The following is a 25,845-nucleotide window of genomic DNA, read 5'->3' as shown; positions in this document are numbered from 1 at the left end:
TGACCCTATCCTATAGCCTTACTGATGAATATCTTGCATATCACCTTAGAACCTTCATCTGGCGATGGATCGAGATAGAGACCCAAATAGGAGCACCAGACTGAGCTCTTAAGATCCAAATGAGGAGCAGAATAAGGGAGAACATGAGCAAGGAAGTCAGGACCACGAGGGGTACACCCACCCACTGTGACAGTGGAACTGATCTATTGGGAGCTTACGTTTCTCTTTTTTTGAATTCCATTCTCAAGTCCTGGATTGTCATCATTTCTACCAGCTTTATTTTCTATTTTCTTAGGTGTCATTCAGTTGCTTATTCTCTTTAAGTTATTTTTCCTTATTTCATTGAGTTGTTCCTTTGTGTCTTCTTTGAACTCTTGAATCCTTTGATTAAGTTTTTGAGTGTGTGTGTGTGTGTGTGTGTGTGTGTGTGAGTGTGTGAGTGTGTGTGTGTGTGTGTGTGTGTGTGTGTGTGTGTGAGAGAGAGAGAGAGAGAGAGAGAGAGAGAGAGAGAGAGAGAGAGAGAGAGAGAGAGAGAGGTTTTTTTTCCTAAATTTTATGTCCTGAGGTTCATCTAAGTCGGTGGTTCTCAACCTTCCTAATTGCAACCCTTTAATTCAGTTTCTCACATTGTGGTGATCCCCACCACAAAATTATTTTCGTTAGTACTTCATAACTGTAACTTCGCTACTATTATAAATGGTAAATATTTGTGTTTTCTGATGGTGTTAGGCAACTCCTGTGAAAAGGTTCTTCAACCATCAAAGGAGTGGTTGAGAATCACTGATGATTCCTAGAAGTTTTCTCTTGGAATTTTTGGGATAGCTTATGTGTAATATCCCACCCTCTTCAAATACAGGTAGTTTTATTGCTTCGTTTCCTATTTGTATCCCTTTGATTTCTTTCTTGCATTATTGCTATAGCTAGAGCTTCAGGTACTATTTTGAAAAGAAATAGGAATAGAAGACAGTCTTGTTTTATTCTCAATTTAGTGGGATTGCTTCAAGTGTTTCCCCTTTTAAATTTAAGTTGATTTGGGTTTGTCATACACAGCTTTTATTATGTTGAGATAGGTTCCCTTCAGGAACTTTTATTATGAAATCCTGTTTGAATTTTGTCAAACGCCTTTTCTGTATCCATGGTGATGATTGTGTGATTATTATCTTTAAACCCATTTACAAAAATTTATTAAATTTATCAACTATCTTATGTTTAACTATCATTGCATCTCCAGAATAAAGCTTACTTTTTCATGGTGGATGATTATTTTGACATGCAAATATTTTCTGAGTATTTTGAATATAAATTTACAACAGGTAATATGGTTTTACATTTATGAAAGTTAGTTGTATCTTTACCAGCTTTTGACTTATAACTATTGCTTCTAACTATTCTTTGAAATTTTGGTAGAATTTTTCTGTGAACCAATCTGTATCTGAACATTTTAACATTTTATTTTATTTTATTTAATGTTGGTGTATTAGTCAGGGTTCTCTAGAGGAACGGAACTTACAAAATGGTTTTAAGTTCCTGCTTAATCCTTTCATGTGTTTTTATTTTGTCACATTCTTTGATTGAGGAGCCCAATTCTACTTTATCTTCAAGTTCTGATAATCTACGTTGTACTTTATCCATTCTATTGATTGGTAAGGTTACCTGTGTGTTTTCTAATTGGGTTATTGAGTTTTTCAATTGTCCTTCATTTCAGCTTGAGTCTTCTTCAGTATTTGCATTTCTTTACCGAATTCAGTTTTCAAGTTCGGAATTGTCTTCATCATTTCATTTAGTTGTAGATTTGTGTTTTTTGCACAGCAACCGGGTGTCATCCTTTAATAATTTAAATGAGTCACCTATTTGTGTCTTCTTTAAACTCACTGAATTTTTTGATAATGCTTAAGAATGTTCTTTTAGATTCTGTGTCCTGTGATTCATTTGGTAATTCTCACTGGAGAGCTCTTCTTTAGGACTAGTGGGTTTGATGAGACATACCCTGTTTTTGCAATGTCACCTGGGCATGCGGACTGCTTTCTTTGGCTTGACTACGAAATTCTTGCTTGCCTTGGGTTGGAGCAGTGCAGGAGCTGGGTGAGCAGAGCTAGAGAGACTAGGAGAAGCCAGTAAATGAACTGCTTTACTGGACCTAGGTCAGAAAAATCCAGTTTGTGAGCTGCATGTCTGGAGGAAGGCCTGCAGGTATAGAGACAGCAGAGCGGTAGATCTTGTTGCTGTAGTTGGGATCTGACATGGCCGTCAAAGACCCATGTCCTAAACATTTGATGCCCAGTTTGATGCTAATAAAGAGGTGGGAACTAAGAGGTAGGGCCTGATCAGAGAAAGTTAAGTCACAACAAGCTTATTTCTTTGCTTCCTGGTCATCACGGTGTTGCTCGTTCTCACGCATTTCTAATTTTCTACACTGTCTGTCTCACTATTAACCCACGAGCAACAAGCTGAAATCTTCAAAACCATCATCCAAAAGAATTGACCCCTTCCTTGTCATCTTTGGTAGAAATTGTGGTGGTATGAATGAGAAATGTCCCCGAACGGCTCGTGTATTTGAACACTTGGTCCCCCGTTGGTGGTGCTTTTTGGAGAAGCTGTAGAAAGTTTGGGAGGAGGAGTCTTTCTGCAGGAAGTACATTGTTGCAGTTAGGCTTTGCTGAGTGTTTAGAGCCTCAACTTAGTTCCAGTTCACCTTTTTGGCTTTGTATTCGAGGTTGAGGAGGTGATCTTTCAGCTTTGTCCTCCTCTCCTGTCACAATACCTGCTGCTTGCTACCATGCCAATTGTCACAATTGATTCTCACCCCTCTGCAACTGCAATCCAAAACAAACCCTTTCTTCCATCGGTTGTTTGGCCCTGCTATTTTATCACACCAACAGAAAAGTAACTTTGACAGAAACAGAAAGCTGACTACCTAGTGCATAATAGGAGAAAAGTTAGAATTCTGAAGGGATGACTCACAGATTTTGGTCTTGCATAATTGTTTGAGTGCTATTCACCAAGAGAAGAAAAGACAGGAAGCGATGAATTGACTATTCCTTTAATAGTTTTGATTACATTGCTCCCTGAATCAATTATTTTCAATTTGCTACAAAGATAATTTAGGGTCTTTGGAACAGTCATTTAGAACTTCCATTATTGAGAATTTTCTACCTTCTCTCACATTGCCCTCACTTTGAGTACCACATCCGTTCCCTCCCATGCATTAAACAATTTGTCTTGCCTTAAATAAAGCCTCTATTAATGAGCATTTGTACATGTACTCAAATTTGCTACCCATTTGGAGATTGCCAAACAGATATAGCTTAACATATGTTTTTATGTTTTTTGCTAGTCCATTGAAAAATGCTACATTCCCAGAAATATTCTAATTCCTTGGTGGGCATAAATATCTGTTTTCCTTTACATGACCATGACAACTTATTTATGCTTACAGTGAAAGTACTTAGTAATTCATCCTGTTGACTGTGTCTCTCTGCATAGTCTAAGTTTGTGTCTAAATTAATTCTAGAAAACTGCCAATAATGATGTGCCAATGACAGGTATATATTCATTATTTTAATGAAATGAATTGTTCCATGTGGCCTTAGGTAAATACCTCTTCTTTTTGCATTTTAGTAGGAAATTATTTTGTTCTTCAATATTTTCATATATACCTTGTATTTTGGTCCTTTCTCTACCCTTTCTCTCCTATTTTCCTCCTGCCCATACCAGCCCCCCCTCCTCTATAGATTTTTCTCATGTTTGTTAGTTCTAGTTTTGTTTACTGTCCCGCCAAATTTAAAACAGGCCATCTGTGTGATGCTGAGTTAGGAAGTAACCTTCAGAGTCTGGTGGGCTAACCAGTGAATACACTACTGGATATCATGCTTCCTTATATGGCAGGGCCTCATGAGTCCTTTCCCCATCAATTGCTGTCTGCTGGAAGAGGGGCATGACTTCTGTGGACTCAGTGCTAGCATACACGGTCACTGTACGTTGGTGATTGTCATGTTTATGCTCTGTTGCCTGATTAGAAGATGGTATTTTGCACCTCCATTCCTTATCCTTTGGCACTGACATTCTTTCTTCCCCTTTCTGACAAATATTCCTTGAGCATTCCAGGAGTGATGTAAATGTCTTTTCTATGGCTGAACCTCAGTTGTCCTTTGTTCTCAACATCTTAAGCAGCCACAAGCTTTTGGAGTTATCTTAATTTACAGCAAGAAGATGTGATTTAAGGGTGAGAATTAAGGGTGAGAGTAGTTTCTGTGTGCATATAGTGCATATATGTAGATATTCAGGGGCCATGATACTATGTCAATTCAGCTAAGCAGTCATCTTGGATTCCCTCTACCCAGGGTCTTAGAACTCTCTAGTCATAGGATTTGAATGAGTTTCATAGTATCAGGCATGGATTCTTTCTTGTAGAGGAAGAAAAAAAATCTAATTACAGAGCAATCAACTTTCTCTGTAACAGTCATAACATCATTACACTAACGGGTGCCTCTTGCCTGACAGGTTGGTAGTATAGTATGTAGAGCTCGTGACTAGGTTAGACTTTTGATGCTTCCATCCCACAGCAGCCTGCAAACAGTCATCTGTCACGACTAGAGCAAGCCAGCCGGGAGGAAACTTGTAGTCGATTCTCACTCTACTTCTCTATGCCTTGCATCCATGGTGTCTGAAATCTACAGCAACAGCGTCTTATCAGCTATCGCTTGTGGGTGCTAAGAGCCTGTACTGTTTTGCAGTTCATTAGAGCCTTTCGGATCAATGACTACTGAAGTGTCTCACACTCAACTGTTTTAAAAAATATTTCTTTTTATCTTATGTATAGGGGTTGTTTTGTGCACCTTATACATACCTGGTACCCACAGAAGTCAGAAGAGGGTATCAAATTCCCTGGAACTAGAGCCACAGATGATTGTGAACTACCATGTGAGTGCTGGAAACTAAACCCAGGTCTTCTGAAAAAAAAAAAGCAGCCAGTGCTTTTAACTACTGACCTATCTCTCCAGCTCCAGCACTAGGATTTTTTGTTTAATGACCCCTTGCTATTAGAACCTGTACTGTCTGGTCTGGGTATCTTTACCTACAAATTCTCTTTTATTCTTTTAAATTATGGTACCAGATAGTAGGTTACCATTTTTTTTTTTAAAAAAATCACAACCCCTTCATATTGTTTGGCCCTTCCTAACTCTCATCCTCCATCCCTCTTTACGTCTCAACTTTTCTATTCCCTAAATGTCTGCTATCCACAGTGTGTTATATCTGCCCTCTCTTACTAAATGAGGCCAATGTTACTTTTTAAGTATCTTGGGTTCATGAGGTAGACATACATATAAAAAAGAAGCATTTAAAGCTAGGATCCACATATAAAAATGTGTAACATTTATCTTTCAGGTTCTGGGTTATCCCAATCAGCATAATTTTTCCAATTCCATTCATTTTTCTGTAAAATTCAGTTTTATAGCTGAGTAATATTCCATTATCTATTTATCAGTTTATGAACATCTAGGTTGATTCCATTCTTAGTTCTTGTGAACAAAGCTACAATGGACATGAATATGCAAGTGTCTCAGTTGTAGGCTATAGGTTCCTTAGGGCATATACCCAGGACTAGTACGGCTGAGTTCTATAGAAGATTTACTTCCATTTTTTGAGGAACTTCCAGCCTTATTTCCAAAGCAGATGCAAAAGTTTACACTTCCACCAGCAGTGTACAAAGGTTATTGTTCCCTTCCCATGTTGGTACTTCCTGCCATTTGTAAACAAGGGGTTTCTTGTTGCTACCATGTAAGCATTTGTTGTCATTTGTATTCCTGATGATGGCCATTCTGACTGAAGTGAGCAATGCAATGATATGAAATCTTGAAGTAGTTTTAGTCTGTGTCTCCTTGATGGTTAAGGAGGCTGAGCATTTTTCAAAGTGTTTCATAGGCACTTGCTTCTATTGTAAAAAGTTTCTTTACTTATTTTATGTATATGTTTATGCATATGTATATGTTTATGTATATGTTTACTTATTTTATGTATGTTTTCCTGCATATATTTTTGTGCACCAGGTGTGTCCCTGGTGCCTGAGGAGGCCGGAAGGCATCAGATTCGCTGTCAGTCAAGTTACAGATTGTTATGAACTACCATAAGAATGCTGGGAACTCAACCCGTGTCTCCTGCAAGAGCAACAGGTAATCTTAACTGCTGAGCCATCTCTCCAACCCTAAGCATTTGTAATTCTTTTTTTTTTTTTGAGAAATTTCTGTTTAATTCCATAGACCAATTTAATTAAGTTGCTTGTTTTCCTCACATGTAGCTTTTTGATTTCTTCATATATTTTAGCTATTAATCTATACCTAGTGGTATACAACTGGGGAATATTTGTTCGCTATTCTTTGGGATCCCTCTTGAGTAATGAGTTCAGATTAATTCTTCTAAGAAAGGTAGAAAAATAAACTCATTCTGAAATTGTGAGCTTAACTAGACAAAGGAAGGGAGATATAACTGGTACACAGTCATGTGACTCTATTAAGGGAGCATGTAAAGAAATATTCAAAGGAGTTGAAGAAATGCTGTACTAAGACCCCATGTGTGTAATAATACCTTTTCTATGTCTTTAGAAATCATTTCAATAGTATGAACAGTATGAATATGCCAGTTTCCCTTAGATTAGAAGCACAGTCAATATTCCTACTTCTTTATTGCTTTCTTCTCCCATTTTTTTTTTTGGACAGGGTTTTTCTTGGAACTCACTCTGTAGACTAGGCTGACATTGAGCTCACAGAGATCTGCCTGCCTCTGCCTCCCCTGTCCTCAGATTAAAGGCGTAAAGGCATGCACCGCTACCACTACCCAGTGATTTCTTCTTTTTATTTAAATGTTTCTCTACGGTTCATAGACATGATATTCTTTAATACAAGAATGAAAATAAACCCAATAATGATTTTCTTGTCTACAGGAGTCAGCATTTATTTCAAAAGACTGCTAGAATTCACGTGTCCACATCACTGAGCTCCAGGGTTCTAAGGGGGTAGGGCTGACTGCAGAGGTCCTATTCTCTTTGCCGAATACCTTTCTTGATGGAGGACTCAGCAAGACTTTTGAATAACGTTTTAGAAAGTTCTTCCTCATGTGTTATTTATGTTAAGAAATGTGATGTGATTGTTCATTCGTGGACAAATTATTGGTGATGGGTTTAAGCCTCTCTTAAGTCCCTGACTTAGTGTGTAATCCCAGCCTCACTTCTCTCATTTTGAGATGGATAAACGTGAAGTGCTTTCATAAACTATGTGACAAGATAGATATGAGATGCAGATGTACCTGTAAAGACTGTTTTCTTCATTCAAACTTAAAGGCTTTTAGATAATATTTTTATTTGTTGTTTGAAGTTTTAAATACATGCAAACTATATGTTCTGCTCATATCCACCTTCTCTTCACCCCTACAACTCCTTTCCTACCTTTGCATTATGACTCCTTTCTAAACTTGTGTCTTCTTTTTTTTTAAAGTTAACCCATGTGTCTTCTTTTTTTAACCCAATTAATGCTCTTTATAAGTGTATGTTTATAGGGTCCTCTACTGGGGCATGTGCAAAGGGTCAGGGGCTGCACCTACGGCAAAAAGTGACTCTTCCTTTCCCAACAATGAGCAGTTGCCAATAGCTCCTCCCCTAGGGATGGGGTCTCAGGAAGCCTTCGTCACACGTGCTCAAATCTTTAGTGAATTGATCTTGTGCAGAGTAGTAGTGCAGCTACTGTGAGTTGCTGTGTGTAACACCCATGTCATGCCAAGAAGATGACATTGGCATTTTGCAGCACCCCTCCCTATCCTTCAGCTCCTTTTTCTCCCCGAGGAAGTGTTTTGTTTATGAAGAAAGCTTTTAATGCCTTTATTTTCTAATAAAAACAGGATGTCAGAATTAGAAAGGTTCTTAGTCCTGTAGAATTTTGTTAAAAACAGATTTCTGGGCTCCATTCCATATTCAATGAATAATATTTTCTGAGCCTGTATCTCAGTTGTAGATTTGATAAGAAAATTAGAGTGCTCTTCACATAGCCAGATTTGAGTCTGTTGTAACATTCACATGAAGTGATCCACGCATGGTAGTTTTGCATCTTTTAAGGGAGCACAAACAAGGTTAGATACTGTGTATACCCATGAAACTCTAGTTATAGTGCAGTATCCCAGCGATTTTATTCTAGTTTGATTTCTATGAAGGAAGAAACTGGATCTAACTATATCTTTATACATTTTCTGACTTGCCGTATTTTTTTATACCTTTAGTAAAAGCACTATGTAGATATAAGCCACACACCATAAAACACATTCATTCAAAGCAAGGAATTCAATGCTTTTAAAAAATGCATTCACATGGCTCCCTTAATTAAGATATATACTTCTCTGCTCCCATATCCACTCCTCCTCCATCCCAACCATCCCATTCCCCCAAGCTCTCTCCATCCTCCCCTTCTCACTTCTCTCTCCCCATCTCCCCTTATCCCTGTCCCACCCCCAACCCCAAGCTCTCAATTTTTGCCTGGAAATCTTATCTACTTCAAATATGCAGGAGGATAACTACATGTTTTTTTTTTGGGGGGGGTTCACCTTCCTATTTAGCTTTTCTAAGATCAAGAATTATAGGCTCAATGTCCTTTATTTATGGATAGAATCCACTAATGAGTGAGTACATACCATATTCATCTTTGTGGGTCTGGGTTATCTCACTCAGGATAGTGTTCTCTATTTCCATCCATTTGCATGCAAAATTCAAGATGTCATTGTGTTTTACCACTGAGTAGTACTCTAATGCGTATATATTCCACACTTTCTTTATCCATTCTTCCATTGAGGGGCATCTAGGTTGTTTCCAGGTTCTGGCTATTACAAATAATGCTGCTATGAACATAGTTGAACAAATATTTTTGTTGTATGATAGGGTATCTCTTGGGTATATTCCCAGGAGTGGTATTGCTGGATCCTGGAGTAGGTTGATCCTGAATTTCCCGAGAAACCGCCACACTGATTTCCAAAGTGCTTGCACAAGTTTGCATTCCTACTAGCACACCCACTGTGACGGTGGGGCTGATCTATTGGGAGCTCACCAAGGCCAGCTGGACTGGGACTGAAAAAGCATGGGATAAAACCAGACTCTCTGAACATGTCAGACAATGAGGGCTGCTGAGAAGCCAAGGGCAATGGCACTGGGTTTTGATCCTACTGCATGTACTGGCTTTGTGGGAGCCTAGCCAGTTTGGATGCTCACCTTCCTAGACCTGGATGGAGGGGGGAGGACCTTGAACTTCGCACAGGGCAGGGAACCCTGGAGAGGGAGGGGGAGGAGAAGTGGGGGATGAGGGAGGGAAATGGGAGGACGGGAGGAGGTGAAAATTTGTAATGATAATAATGATAATAAAAAAAGAACAGATAAAAAATACATTTACAAACCATTACCACTATCCATCACTTGTCAACCTTTCCTGTCCGTGTACCCATAAGTAGTCATTAAGTTCTCTCACTCCTAACAAATCTTCAAGCCCTGGCAACCACTAATACGTTTCCTAGCTCTATGAACATTGCTATTTTGTTTAGTCATATCAGTGGAATTTAGACAATAAGTGATGTTTTGCTAGGCTTCTTTCAGTTAACCCCCACTCAAGGGCTCAGTACATCACGGCAATGAAGTCATGTTGGCAGGAGCACGGAGTTTTCAATGTGTCGAGTCCTGTGCTCAGGTCACATTTTGTGTTGTCTCAATGAAGAGTACCACTTTCTCTTTATATCCAATCTCTTCAACATTTACAAATTCTTTGTTACCTGCCCACTTCTTGTCTAAGGCCTAAACTGGGTTGTACATCTTTCCTCCCCACGCTCCACAGTTTTCCTGTTTTTCTGCCCCCACTTTTTAGTGATTCTAAATTGTGTCAAGCTGGCAAAGGAGACCAACTGGCACAATGGTATTTAGAACAAACGAATTACCCAGCAAAATTCAGTGTTGTGTCTTTGCCCCCTTTTCTCCATGGAACTCATCAATATAGCTAAATTTAAAGAGGATAAGGAATGTGTCTAAATACCAAGCTGTTTACATGTATGTTTAAATATAACCCTTGGGGCAAGATAAAGTGTACAATAAAGGCTTTATATTCACTGTATTCTGGGTCTTGGGATCATTTCATAATGGAAAAAACCCACAAGCATTATTTTTTGTAAGTCAAGTTATGGAGTCAGTCTAGGCGCTCATAATAAAGTCTCCCTCCCTCTCCCTTCCCTCTGTCTCAGTGGAGTATTATTCAGTCATAAAGAAGAACAGAATTGCCATTTATATCACAATGGATGGAACTGGAGTTCAACATATTAAGAGAAACAAGTCAGATTCAAAATGATAAATACTAAATATTTTCTCTCAGATGTAGAATTTAAATAAAAAGATATGAAAATAGAAGAGTGCCCAATTAGAAATGGAGGGAACCGGTAGAAGTTGTGAGGGAGACAAGAAAGTGTGGAGGGAGGTATGGATGATCAAATTATGTTATATATGTATGTAAATGTCTCTTAAAACCTATTATTTTGCACAAATAGAATAATCTTAATCTTATTTTTAAAGGTTCAAACCACCCTCCTACTGCTTCTCCCCGTCATGCCAGTAGAGGGGGGAGTTGAGAAAGAATTGCCTTATTTTTATAAACCGCTAGATTAAGAGGAGGCAAAGTTACAAAGATAAACTGGGATCAGATTCTAGAGGGAGAAACATATATGTAATAATGTTCAGTTGGAAAGGACCAGTCTTTTGAGAAACAGTTGCTTAGTCACAATAAAGCAATGAAGCATTCTTCTTGTACTTCTTCTGCCCTGGACAATGGCTCTTTGGATTTTGCAGAAACACTTGAGACTTACCAGAAGCATGGGTGCATGTATAGGTTAGCATCTGGTTCTTGCTTATCTGTTATTGACAGGATGTTGGGCCAGGGTTCATGTTGTTCTTAAAGACAACATATCTCTCAAAAGTATCCTATGTCTTTGTTTTATCCTCTGAAGAATTTTGTTTGGCTTGCTTGCCACTAGGAAGCCTGGACCAACACACATGGAATGGATCCAGGTTGACTACCTGTGCTCTACTCCCCCCCTCAGCATCCCTAGTTCCTCCCTCCCCCACTCCAGCATTCCTAGTCATACCCAACATCCAGCCCCTCTCAAGGCCCCACACCCTGTGCCCAGATCAAGTCTGGTGAGTTCCTTGAGCTCTAGCCTGTCTTCATCCTCTCACGTTTCCAGACATAGCCCATGCAGCAAATTCTGTGCACCAGCTCAGCCTGAGAAGTCCCAGCTGATATGTCCCTCAGCCTCCAAATTGGGTCCCAATTCCACATCTAATAGGCCAGCCTAGTCTGGTTAGTACTGACAGCACCAATATCAGTCCTTAGGCTTGGCCCAAGCTGAACATCTTGTACACTGTTACAATCTGATGAGTTCCCTGGACCCTAGTTCACCTGCATCATATCCACACCCTATGCCTTGTTAAGGTTATAGTTCTCTGTGTGAATCTAGCATGATGAGTCCCTGGAACATCCCCTGCCTGTGCCAAGCCAAACTTCAAGCCATGCCTTGGCTGCATAGGCATCTTGTTTATGAATAAAAAATTTGTGCTTAGAGAAATTGAAGGCCCTGTTTAAGAGCTGTAAGAGTATTAGGGAATGGCTCTTTATGCTTGTCATTCCAGTGGCTGGGAAGCGGTGACATGAGGACTATGAGTTAAAAGCCTGCCTTGGCTACATAGCAAGTCTTAAAAAGCACAAGCCAAAAAGTTTCGTAACTGATCATGGACAGAGATAAACACAGAAGATCTCTGATTACAAACCCTGGGCTTATTATTTTTAATTTGTCTCTCTCTGAAAATTGGTAGGAATTTCTATCTGTCCTAGCCCATCCATGTTTGTCATATCTCTTAGTATTTCTAATAAACTAATGTGCGGAAAAAAATACACAAGGCAAAGTCATTGGTCACTTTCTTCCTACATGAAGTAGAAGATACTGCTTCGGAAGTGGCTTGGGCATAGTCATGAAAGAGGCTATAAGAGATCACAGTAGAGAACAAAGAAGGCCTCCCTTCTGAAAGTGGTCTGTGTTTGCGTTATTTTGGTAGGAGTGCCAAACAGCATATCACAGATTGGTGTCTTAACAGAAATTATTTTACAACTGTTCTGGAAGCTAAAAGTCTAAGCCTAAAGTGTTACAGTTTAGGTTTTTTTCCCAAGTCCTTTCTTCTAGGTTTGTAGGTTGTCATCTTCCTTTAGTGGCCCCGCTTGGCCTTTTCTCTCTTTCGTGCTCATTTTCCTTGTTATAACAACATCAGTCATATTAGAAAAGGTACTGCCCCAAAGTCCCACATCAGCTTAATTACTGTTCAAAAGCCTTATCTCCAGATACAGCTAAAATTTTCTTTATGAGATAGGTGATAAGGCTTCACGCATACATATGAATTTAGAGACGAGGCTACAAAGCAGTCCCACAGAACGCTTCTTCAGATCTGGGGATGAAACATTTTCACGTTTTTAGTTCAAATAAATAGTTCAAAGGAAAGACACACAAACAATTTGGAAGTGAATCATTTGTACTGGGAAAGATCCGAATATTAATTGCTCCCAGTCACGTCCACCTCTTCCCCCATGTTCTAGTTCTTTCACTGCAGGTAAGGGAAGAGTTTCAGTAAGCACGATTCTCTGCTGGCTGAAAGAATTACTCTGTCAGTTTAGTCTTTTTCTGCAACTATCTGATCCCTTGAGAAAAGTTTGGGCTCTTAGTTGTCAAGAGATAAGTAGAGAAAATGAAAATTCCGTCTGTATACTCCGAAATGTATTTTTTTTGTCCTTAGTCTATGGCAATCACAAAAACATCAGACATAGATTTCAGGTTTCCTGGCATCATCTCACATTGAAATTCTTGGTCATGCTGCTCCGGTAAGTACACATACATTTATCAGACTGAGTTTTCTAATCTGAGACCAGATAATGTAGTTGGGGAGGGTGAGAAATGGATTTTATTATTATCTTTAAAATTGCCATTGTTTGGGATACAAATCCACAACACCATTAAGAATTCTCAGCTTATCTATACAGTTTCATCTTCTGCTACTCTTCAATATAACTCTTACACTCAAACAATATGAGATCTTAGCCCTAAAAATTGCCAGTCTGGTTCATGTATCCATATCTTTGCACATTTTGATTTAGGACTCCCTTCTAGAATACCAATAGCATTCTTTCCTTCTTTACCTACCTACAACATGCAGTCTATCCTCTTTTTTATTCTTTAAGTCTCAGTTCAAATTTCTTTTGTGAAACGGTTCCTCTCCTCCCCAAGAGCTAGGCATTTCTTCTGTTTTTGTCACTGTAGCTTGTGTATTGTCTGTGTTGGAACATATTTTAGCGACAAGAACTTTGAACTAACTGGAATACTCTGTTGCTCTGGCAACTTATAAAAATCTGGCTCAAGGTAAGTTACCATGTGTTCCTGAAATTAATAAATTCAAGAATGAGACATTGCCAAGGATGAATGCTTGCCCTTTCTTAAATGTCAGCATGATCTACGGAATTTCTATGATTAAGACAGAGAGATGGGAGAAGCTTAGTTTAATATTTGATAAATGCTACTTGACCTAGGCTTCAGTTGTAGGAGCTAATCTAATCTAAGCCACGTTTCCAAAACTAAGCCCGAAGAAGAGCAGTTTCCATTGTCATACCCCCCCCCCCCGACACACTCCAAAGAGGTAACTAAGTTAAAAGAGTGTACAATGTACTGGCAGATATTTTTCTGGTATAATGTTGAAAAATCAAGAAAATCCGTTTTTTTGATACGAGAGGGTCGCTATACCTAGGGTCTTCAAAGAGAGCCTGAGAGGCCAGAACATTGCCACATGAATGAGGAAATGCTAGCATGGAAATTGCCACATATAGACTGTGGAGGTAGTGTGGAGGAAGAGTGGAGTGTGGGATGGTGCAGAAGGACTGATGCAGAAACCAACTGTCATTCTTGGGTAACTGAAGTGCTATGGGCTAGAAATCCAGACAGTTACTGCTCAGACTTCCGTTCAGCAATGACTCTGCAGTCCAGAGGGTAGGAAGGCAGTTACACAGCCTCTTGATGCCAAAACTGGGCTAGAGGTAGTTGCAGAGAAGCCAGATATCCATGACTTCCCACTCCATCCTATTTTCATATATTCTTACATCAGAGCTCACTGCAGCTTTGTATTACAGGCACGAGAGGGAATATGATCTATTTTATATCTGAGGATGTTATGTCTTACAAAAGATCCCCATGAGGCAGCCAGTTTCTTCACACTTTGCTGACCAGTTTCCCTTTCCTTGTGGACCCGCCATGCTCACATCTTAAACTCTGCTCTCACTGAAGTCTCATGTTTTGCCAACACAACATATTCTTGATCTTTCCATACATTCAAACTCTCCACTGTAGCATAGCCATAACATTGGCTCCAGTGTTGTCAACTTCCTTACTCACTTTGTTTAATATAGCCTCCCATGTACCATATGCTCTTCTACATGTTATTTGATGCATGAATGAATAAAATATAGTCTCTGTTGGTCGCAAAGTATTTCAGATCACAAATACATTGTCTCTAGAATTAGGGAGGTGAACAGCAAGAGACATCTAAATTATTAAAAAATTAAATTATAAATTTTTAAAAATATTTTGATCTTTTCAAATTTTATGCTAATATATATATGTGTGTGTGTGTGTGTGTGCCTGAATGTATGTTTGTGTACCATTGGTGCACAAGTGCCTGCAGAGGACAGAAGAGAGCATCAGATTTTCTGAAAACTGGAGATACAGGTGGTTGTGAACTGCCTGATTTGGGTGCTAGGAAATATATCCCGGCCCTCTGCAAAAACAGCCTCTTATTTTATTTAGTATTTATGTGTATTGTGTTTGTGCACATGAGTGCCTTCAGAGGCAAGAAGAGGGTAATTCCCTGGAGCTGGGGTTAGAACACATGTGAGTCACTTAGCATGTATGCTGGGAAAACCCGGATCATCTTCAAGAACAGTAATCATGACCCCCTTCCCCCTCCGCTCAATAGGCTGCCTTCTTTTGGAACGCACACAGATCGGGGTTCTGATGACTTTATCGGCGTTCGGTCCTTTGTCCTTTCACTCACCCACCGCCGTACCCGGCAGATCCACCCCCTCCTGTGCCAGGAACGTGCTGCCACTGGCACCATGTCCTACCCATACCCAGCACTAACCCCGGAGCAGAAGAAGGAGCTGTCTGACATCGCTCACCGAATTGTGGCTCCGGGCAAGGGCATCCTGGCTGCAGATGAGTCCACTGGAAGCATTGCTAAGCGGCTGCAGTCCATTGGCACTGAGAACATCGAAGAGAACAGGCGTTTCTACTGTCAGCTGCTGCTAACTGCTGATGACCGTGTGAACCCCTGCATTGGGGGGGTGATCCTCTTCCACGAAACATTCTACCAGAAGGCGGATGATAGACGTCCCTTCCCCCAAGTTATCAAGTCCAAGGGCAGTGTTGTGGGCATTAAGGTAGATAAAGGCGTAGTACCCCTGACAGGAACCAATGGTGAGACCACCACCCAAGGTTTGGATGAGCTGTCAGAACGCTGTGCCCAGTATAAGAAGGATGGAGCTGACTTTGCCAAATGGCGCTGTGTGCTCAAGATTGGGGAGCATACTCCTTCAGCCCTTGCCATCATGGAAAATGCCAATGTTCTGGCCCGTTATGCCAGCATCTGCCAGCAGAATGGCCTTCTACCCATTGTGGAACCTGAAATCCTCCCTGATGGAGACCATGACCTAAAGCGCTGCCAGTATGTAACCAAGAAGGTACTGGCTGCTGTGTACAAGGCTCTGAGTGACCACCATGTCTATCTGGAAGGCACACTGCTGAAGCCCAACATGGTCACCCCAGGCCATGCTTGTACCCAGAAATATTCCAATGAGGAGATTGCCATGGCAACTGTCACAGCCCTGCATGGCACAGTGCCCCCTGCTGTCACTGGAGTCACTTTCCTGTCTGGAGGGCAGAGCGAGGAAGAGGTGTCCATCAACCCCAATGCCATCAACAAGTGCCCACTGCTGAAGCCGTGGGCCTTGACTTTCTCTTATGGCCGGGCCCTGCAGGCCTCTGCTCTGAAGGCCTGGGACGGGAAAAGAAGGAGAACCTGAAGGCTGCCCAGGAGCAATACATCAAGCGAGCCCTGGCCTACAGCCTTGCTTGTCAAGGAAAGTACACCCCAAGTGGTCAGTCTGGAGCTGCAGCCAGCGAATCTCTCTTCATCTCTAACCATGCCTACTAAGCAGAGGTGAACTAAGGCTGCCCCATCAACACTCCAGGCCCCCGCCTACCCACTTGCTTTTGAAGAGGGGGCCTTCAGGCTTTCCCATCACTCTTGCTGCCCTCGTGACTAGTGTGGTGTTGTCTGCGAATGCTAATTCTGCCATCCCTTCCAGCCCACTGCCAATAAACAACTATTTAAGGGGGAAAAAAGAATAGCAATCACTTATCCACTAAGCTATCTCTCTATCTCTCAAGCTGCAATAAATGATCCTAAAGAATTACCCTGAACCGAAGCAGCAGATTCCAAGCAAAAAGAACGGCAAGTAAATCTATTCTAACTAGGTTTGCAGTGAAACCACTCCATGGAGACGGTACTTCGGGTTAAGATCTAAATGATGAGAAGGCAGAGACTGTTGATTGAATGGGATTTCAAAGGCTTTGAGGTGGGAGAAAGTTAGCAATGCACATAGCTGAGCCATCAGCAGTGCGGAAGGAGCATGGCGTCCACAAACGCATTACTTTTAAACCTAACCTGCCAAGAGCTCTTTAAGTGGAACTGAAGGAGACTGGAATTTACTGTTTTGCCTTTATGTATTAATCTTGATCTAGTAATTTTCCATTAAAACCAGGAGTTCCTGACTTTAGGATGGTTTTTGATAAATCTGTTGGTCAGTCATGTTATCTGCTTGTTATTTTCTTTTTCTTTTTTGCTTACGATGTACTTAATGAATCCAACTACCCCCCCCCCCCCCAAAAAAAAACCATGGCCGTGATAGATTCTTCTCCAAACTGTACAGAATAGATGCTGGGGTACTTTGGAAGATGAATGCTTCTGCCATATGTTGTCTAACCAAGAAGCCGGGTTTTCAAGTCTAGGGGAATGCAACTAGCATAGGATGAAACCCACTAATCTCAACCAAAATGTAAGTGAACCCTTGAGACTTTCCAGGAAGAAATTATAAAGCTATGGGTGAGGGGGCTTTGTAAACACAGAGGATGGACATCTGTTGAGACCTTTGACAGTGTGAACGCTTTCGCTATAGAAAAGCTGTTCTTGGTAACAGATGTTTCTAGGAACAGTAGAGACTGCAGCATAGAAGTTGTGGCTAGATAGACCTATTTTGTTGGGCTCAGAGACCTTGGAGTAGGATTAAATATGAAGTCCAAAATCTATGTGTTTTTCTAGGAGGAATGCTGACATTTCAAATGTATTTTAATTTGTTTCCAATAGCCATCATGCTACTCCTGATTATACTAAGCCTACTAACTTTGAAATTTGTGGAAGATATACATAGTTATAACTCTAGGCTGAGGCTCAGACTCAGCCTAACATTCATTGAATGCCACTGAAAGAGGGGAGAGAAGAAGGTAAAGGAAAAGAGGAAAGAAAATGGACAAAAGAAAGACAAGATATGGACTGGCTTTGTGGGAGCCTAGTCTGTTTGTATGCTCACTTTCCTAGACCTGAATGGAGGGGGGAGGACCTTGGACTTCCCACAGGGCAGGGAACCCTGACTGCTCTTTGGACTGGAGAGGGAGGGGGAGGAGGGTGGGGGAAGGGGAGGGAAATGGGAGAAGGGGAGGAGGTGGAAATTTTTAATAAAAAATAAAATAAAAAGGACAAGATAAGACAGGAATGAATAGAAGAAATAAAGGAGACAACTTGAAATCAGATGAAGGGAGAAGATAGCCTCTCTTTTTGTCCAGTAGGTTTATCAATCCCACCTCATTATGGCATTTCTCTAAGGTCTAAAGAATTCTTCATAGAATAGCATTTCGACTTGATAAAAAAAAATCCAGCAATGGGTAGCCAAGATTGTCAAATTGATTTGCTCAACTAAAAACCTGCAAAATCTTTGAATTTTTCAGGATCTCAAAGCCAGAGGAACCAACAGAGCTCCTTGTACATGGGACAGTGAGCAACTGAGATCATCATTCTACTCGTCTTTTATTTATTTATTTATTTTTGATTTTCTTTTTTTAAATTTATTTATTTATTAAAGGTTTCTGTCTCTTCCCCGCCACCGCCTCCCATTTCCCTCCCCCTCCCCCAATTAAGTCCCCCCCCAGCCCGAAAAGCAATCAGGGTTCCCTGTCCTGTGGGAAGTCCAAGGAACCCGACCCAGAGAAAAGCTTCCCTCTGAGATCTAACCAGTAAAACCATCATATAACAGCGTAGTCATCTGGAAAAGTCCAGAAAGAGATAGGAAGTCTCACTACTCAAAGTAGAACAGAACAAGGACTGGTTGATATCTAATTTAAGGTGGAATCTCCAGTGGTCTGATTCAAAGTTAAATAATTCATGGAAATGTTGTTACTAGGATTAACTCAGCTGCAGAAAAATGTTGAGAAGGACATGTAAGATTTTGTATGAGGAATAAAAAAAAAATCCATGAACTGAAAGTGAACATTGTAAAAGACAAAAGACAAGTTATACTGACCCCTTTATCCCTCTTTAGTTGACAAGGTTTGGAGATGAGAATTTGTTAAGCTTACATAACCCCCATGTTGTCATCAAACAACCTTTGATTCATTTAGTTTTCAGAATACTTTTTTCCAAACCAAATAGAAATTGCTACTTAGCCAACATGATCCCTACCAGCTGTTAAAGGGGATTTTTGAAAGAAATCTCCCTAGTTTTTTCTTTTCTTCTTCTATAAATTTGACTTGTGTGAGTCACCTCAGGGAGTATGGTCAGATCATCTCCAGATGTCTTCTCAAAAGAACTTGAAGGTTGTGTAAAACTAAGTCTTGTGGTCTGTGGTTAAAGGTCTCTATTTGTGAAGCACCATCTTTGGAGGGCATTTATATCTCCAACTCTCTCTGATGTCAAGAAGCTAAGCCTTTTACTTTCGTATTTGGAAAATGATGCCTAAAGAGTTTCCACAGTGGGTCAGTATAAAGCCCAGAATCGTCCTATACTTAGCTTAGATAATTCTGTGACTAGATTCTGCAATCTCTCTTAGGTCCTAATTCAGAATACTGTGAACTCTCTGAAAATTCCAAGTTTGTTTGATTACTTATTTATTTTATTGGGCGGGGTTGTATAGAGCCACACTATGTAGTGTAGAATAGTATCAAAGTTATTTTCTTCCTGTTCCAACTTTTCTAGTGTTGAGAATAGAGGCATGCAGGTTATAAATCAATTAATTGCATTCAACTTTTCTAGCATCTTTCTAAGAGACTAAGATATATTTGCAGCTTTGCTTTTTGACTTTAGATAATAAAGATTTCTTCTCTTTTGCCCACCCATCTTTTTCTACTTCCTCTTGGCTTTTATTTTGTTCTTTTCATCACTAAGGGTAATAGTGTAACTGGCTAAAGTTACATTTGTGTTTGTTTTTCATTGAAATGAGTCTCATCATGTCCATAGGAAGAAAACAGAGAGTTGTAACATAGTTGCTGCACTGGTAGGTGAAAGTTCACTTCTAACCAGATCTTAATTCTGGGTCTTTCACCGAGAACTTCCTGTGTTTAGTATGAAGTCTGCAGGAAAAGAGCTTGCCCTTTAAAGACTTTTCTACTACAGTAGAATTGGAGACATGGTCTTAACATGGTTCAAAATTATTTGTGACCCAAGATGGAATGAAGCTATGAAAAACAACTCATTCAACAAGTACATTAGTGAGATTTAACTAATATTGACAAAGTATTTGCTTCATATTGGGGCTTATTCTCTGGAACTTCAAAAATAAGTAAATCGAGGAGGATTCCAGATAGAGCACATCTTCTAGCCTTGTAAGCATCTAGCATACATGTTGTATAGTTAGTCTTAATTGAGGTACATGCAGAGTAAAGGAGAAAAGAGTCAGCCATTTCCTAGATGATAAGTAATAGAGAAGATAATTGAATTGAGCTTGAAGAATAAACATAATATTTCATAACAAGACAGTTGTTAGTAGATCAGAAAGCTCTCTAGATTCAGTGATGTATATGTGAACGTTAGATGCATACTAATGTACATGGCATGTAGTAGTTGGAATATAGAATAAGTAGAGACAGATGAACATATAGTTTGTGGTAATATTTTGAAAAATCTTGACCACTTGACTGACAAATTCAGTATGACAGTGGAGAGCCACTGATCCTTTAAAAGCAGTATAATTAGACCAATAAATTTGTGTTTTTTAAAAGACCACTCTGGCAATAAATGTGAAACATTAAGGATAAAGACTTTATTGGAAGAAAATGAAAATCATAATCAGTTTTTCCTTTCATTTTAATGCTTGCTATTAGAACCACATCGTCTTGACCCTCTATAAAGCATTCTGGAACTAATGTCATCACTGCTTTTTAATATTTGCTAAATAATTTTTCTGGGTCAAATAAGATCTTTGTCCTTGATGAAGCTGCAGGCTACTAATGAAGAAAGAGTGGGGGACATAAAAAATCACATGATAAGGCTACAGGAGTTATGACTGGAGAATTAAAATATTTGATGATGATCAAAGATAACATATTTCCAGCATGCATTCCTTCCATGAAGCTAAGGCACACACAATGATGAGTATGTTTGTTTCAAATATGGTGGTAGGCATTTGAAGACTTCAATATTTAAGGGTATGGGTGATACACAACTTGATCATACTGATCCAGAGATAGAAGAGATAAGGACTCATGATATGGGCACCTGTCTGTTGATGTTTTGAAAAATATTCAGAAACAAAAGAAGGAAATCAGTCAGTAAGCATTCAAAACCATGAGAAACAAAAAGGCAAAAAGTACAGAATCACATAGAGTGTCAGTATGTGATATGAAGGGGCCAAAATGGCAAGGGAGATAAGAGACTATGGTAGTGTACGTTCACACATTTAAAGCTATTCTGCCTGAAACGAATTACTGTTTTTTTTTGGCAAAGAATTGATGCTTACATCATATTCAAATGATGCTCACTTGGCTTTTGTTGACCAAATTGAGTCTGAAGCAGGGTGATGCCCTGTAAACATGTTGGTGATTGCATTATTACACTTTGTATGTGTACACAGGTATCAAACTGAAATACTGCACATTGTATGTAAGTGCAAACATAATACGTAATTTTCAAAAGAAAGAAATAGTAGTTAATTGACATATCAAGAGGGATTCAGACTCATAAAGAGACTATTTCCTTTCATTATTAGAAGTGTGTGATAATTTGATGATACTGGATTGAAAAGCAATTCAGAAATGCAGATAGTGAACACATAATAACTAAATTATGGCATATTAGAAGGTGAAATAGTGAGACAATCTATGGAGCTTGCTTTTTCTAAAATGATAGTAATAAGTTCTCTGAAGAATGATATGAACATTGCAAGGAAAGGGATTTTTTAAATACCATCTGTAGCTAGAGTACACTTACACTCTGAAATATCAACAGACGAAGGAGAAAATAGGATGATGTCTCAGAAGGGGCCTTTGCCTTAATAAAATTGGTGAGAACCCAGCCTGTGGAGTATTGGAATAAGATGAAATGAGACTGGTGAATTCCAGTTCAGATACCTCTTTGATTCAATTAGGATGAACTGAGAGGTTCACAAGAGACGCCAGAGTCTTAAGGCTGCAGCTTGCCATTCAGGGAAGAACATTTGGAGAAGTAGGATTAGGGGAGAGGAAATTGACTTAAACCACAACAGGCATGGTTCAGATAAGATGTGAGGATCAGCTTCCTGTCAGCAGAGCATAGCTCATGGAAAGAGAAGTGAGAGAATCTCATTATTTACGATCTCCACCCCCAAACTTAGAATCAATTCTGCTTTTGAAAATAAAAAAGGTTAAGGTCTCAAGTGGGGTTAGTGGAAAGGAATAGTGGCCCTTCCACGTGGCATATGGTATGAAAGACAACAGGAGAGATGACTTGAAATCCAGCTCTGCTGAGTATTGAGACACTTGAAATGTGTCTTCATTTAGGTAGTCTAAAATTTAGTTTCATGATCTGTAAGAAGGTCATAACAATACCTTCTAGAGTGGCTTTGAAGATTGCAAAAGAGGATGTATGGGAACCGCACAGCAAGGTGCCTGACATGCAGCCATCTTAGTTGCTGGCTCTCTTTTTCCATTTTGTTTCTTTCGTTCTAGCTGCTCGGGGCCCTGAAACCTCTGTCTGTCCCTGGACTCTGTTACCTCTTTTTCTATTTAAAAATTATTAATAGATAATGAAAAATTCCTGGACTTATGGATTCTGGGAATTCATATTGTCTAAAAGATAACCATCACCAAGATAGAGTATTGCTTGCTGCAAAGTCATACAAAGCCTCTTATCTTTTCCATTCTGCAACTACTGCTAAGCTTTGAGAATGTACCAGAAAACTTTCAAGATGCCCAGTAGCGTTAATGAATCACAAAGTGAGCCTACTGTGAGGTTAGAGGCTTTGCCAAGCTTTGGAACTTAACTTTCCTCATTAGGGATATATGACTAGTAAGTGCACCTGTAGATTCTCCTACAATTCCAATGTGGACACAGACTCAGGTTTAGGGCTTAGTCACAAAGATCCCTTCAATGAGGGCCATCAATAGAGGACCCTAACAAATCCAGATATGGTCTAAGGCATAGGATAAAACAACCCTTGCAATTTTATAGCCTTGAAAACTTTTTCACAAATGTTAGGTAAGTATTTAAAATAAGTAATGTTTATTATATAATAACAAAATAAAATCACATGTAGGAGAAAAGACAAATGAATGCCTCAATATTAGTTTTTTATACGCATGTCATATTACACACATGCAAGGTTCAGAAATTTACCTAGTCTGGCTCAACTTTCAAGACTTAGTTTTGAGTATTCTTTGGAGAAAGTCTTTTCTATACTCACACACTATATTAAATTCATTACTATTTCTCTTATAACTTCTTATAATTATTTTATATAACACATTATTATTGTGATATTGTTTTGTATATGCTTCTTTTCCTCATTTAAATATGAATTCTAGAAGGCAGGATTCGATTGTGTGTTTTGTCTTTGGTATCCACATCACTCAGATCAATTGACAAATTCATGAATCAGAAAGGAAGGCACTTAAAAACATTTCAGTCAGGTCCATGTATAAATGAGAAGATTGGTACCAGAATAAAGAAGGGACATTCCAAATTTCATGCCACAAGCCATGCCATAGGTGAGTCTAGGACTCAGGCCTTTTGATACTCTCTATTCAATTGTTCTTAATGAAAAGGTCAAGACGGCATAAAAATAACTATTTAATTACTTACTGTTTTGCAGGAGGAACCCTGCAAATTCTTTAGTTCAACCACTACCCGGAGCCTTAGAGAAAGGGAGCTCTTCTGGTAAATTTCATGCTCTGTGAGAGCAGGAGCGATGCTTGTTAAACTAAGGTTCCATTTGAGGTGTTAAATTCTTTTCCTTAATTGATTTTCGGAGTTCTTTGTTAAAGAGATGTTCCCGTTGTATACAATGCACACAACAGACCCATCACCTTGTCATTTCCCTTTTGCCTTTGTTTCTAGTTTCATACTTCTCTGTGTTATCTGTGTCCCTTACAAAAATATGATATCAAAGGCAATGACTTTTTAAAATCTATTTTTAAGATTTATTTTCTTTTTAATTTTACGTATATATGCATATTCGTGTGTGAGTGTGTGCATGAAGCGGCGTTTTCTGAGGCTAGAGGCATAGGGTCCTCTGGAGCTTGAATGACAGGAGATTGTGAGCCACCTGACATGGGTGCTGGGAATCAATCTTGGGTCCTTTGGAGGAGCAAGAGCTCCTATGATTGAGCCATCTCTGTAGCCCCAGTTATTTTTATCTTATTAACAACAATATGCTACTAAATAATACTGCTTTCCTTATATTAGATGCTCAGTTCATATTTATTGGTGAAAAAAGATTTTATTCAATTTCTTTGAAATTCCATTATGTTAGTTTGCTTTATTTTGTTGTGATAAACAATATGACCAAAACCAACTTGGTGAGGAAAGGGTTTATTTTATCTTTCACTTCCACATCACAGTTCATTATTGAGAAAAGTCAGGCTGGGAACTCAAGGCAAGAACCTGGAGGTAGGAACTAAAGTAGACACGATGGCAGAAAGATGCTTACTGGCTTGTTCCCCATGGCTTTCTCCGGCTGCTTTCTTACATGATTCAGGAACACCCAGGGATAGTACTGTCCACAGCGAGTTATCTCTTCCCACACCAATAATAAGAAAATGCCTCATAGGCTTATTATCACAGGGGTATTGCTATGACAAACCTGATGTGTATTATGGAAAGGATTATGGAAGTTTTTCAGACCTTGGGCTAGAAAAGCCGAGGAGTCATCAGAGCTTAGCGGGCTGTTCTGGGTGAGCTTGGAAGATAAGCATCCTGTGAGCAGTGCAGATGATGGAGGCTTGGCTTGTGAAGTTCCAGAAACAAGTTTTGAGTCCTTTAAAGATTGTGTTGGGCCCCACATCTGACAGAAAACTGATCTCCGTAATATAGAAAGAACTCAAGAAACTGGACACTAAAATACTGTATAATCCAAAGAAAAAATGGGGTAAAGATCTAAACAGAGAATTCTCAATAAATCTCAAATGACCAAAAAAAAAAAAAAACACTTAAGAAAATGCTCAACTTCCTTAGGTATCAGAGAAATGCAAATCAAAACATTTCAAGGTGGATTGAGATTCCATCTTACCCCTATAAGTATGGCCAAGATGACAAACACTGATGACAACTTTTGCAGAGAGGTTGTGGGGTAAAGGGAACACTCCTGCATTGCTGGTGGGAGTGCAAAGTGGTACAGCCCCTTTAGATATCAGTAAGGCAATTTCTCAGAAAATTAGGAAACAACCTTCCTCAAGACCCAGCAATACCAATTTTGGGTATATATCGAAAGGATGCTCAATTATACCACAAGGACATGCGCTCAACTATGTTCATAGCATTATTCATAATAGCCAGCACCTGGAAACAACATAGATGCCCCTCAACCAAAGAATGGATAAGAAAAATGTGGTACATTTACACAATGGAATACTATTCAGCAGTAAAAAAATGACATCTTGCAATTTACAAACAAATGGACAAAACTAGAAAAAAATCATACTGAGTAAGGTAACCCACACCCAGAGAGACAAATAAAGTATATGCTCACTCATAAATAGATATTAGACATAAAGCAAAGAATTACAAGCCTACAGTTCACAACTCCAGAGAGCCTAAACAAGAAAGAGGACCCTAAGAGAGACATTAGAAAGGAGAAACTGGACAATATCTCCTGAGTAAGTTGGGAGCATGGAGGGCAGGATGGGTGTGGGAGGGGAGAGGGGAGAAAAGGGGGAGTGAGAAAATTTATAGCTCAATAAAACAATAAAAAAAACACTAAAAAATAATAAAAATTTTAAAAAGACTGTATTGGGGCTACTGAATTATGAACTAATAAAGCAAAACCTCTGCTTTACTGAGACAATTGATACTTGTCAGCCGGGGCTGAAGAATCAAGAAGAGACCAGCATAACTGAGGTGAAACCTGGGAAGCATTTCCTCAAAGCACACAGAAACTGTTCCAGACGTGGCTAGGTATGTCATGCTGGCAGCTGAACTTGGTAGTGTAAGATTGTTCCAGGTTGCATGCTTAAGCA

General features: G+C 39.5%; 1 pseudogene; it reads left to right on the top strand.

Moving 5' to 3' along the window:
* Nucleotides 1-15,147: 15,147 nt before the first annotated feature.
* Nucleotides 15,148-16,488, top strand: LOC142840591 (fructose-bisphosphate aldolase A pseudogene; annotated as a pseudogene).
* The last annotated feature ends 9,357 nt before the right edge of the window (nucleotides 16,489-25,845 follow it).

This window comes from Microtus pennsylvanicus, chromosome X (assembly GCF_037038515.1).
Source record: "Microtus pennsylvanicus isolate mMicPen1 chromosome X, mMicPen1.hap1, whole genome shotgun sequence".
In the NCBI taxonomy this organism is placed as follows: Eukaryota; Metazoa; Chordata; class Mammalia; order Rodentia; family Cricetidae; genus Microtus; species Microtus pennsylvanicus.
This window is presented reverse-complemented; position numbering and strand designations above follow the sequence as displayed.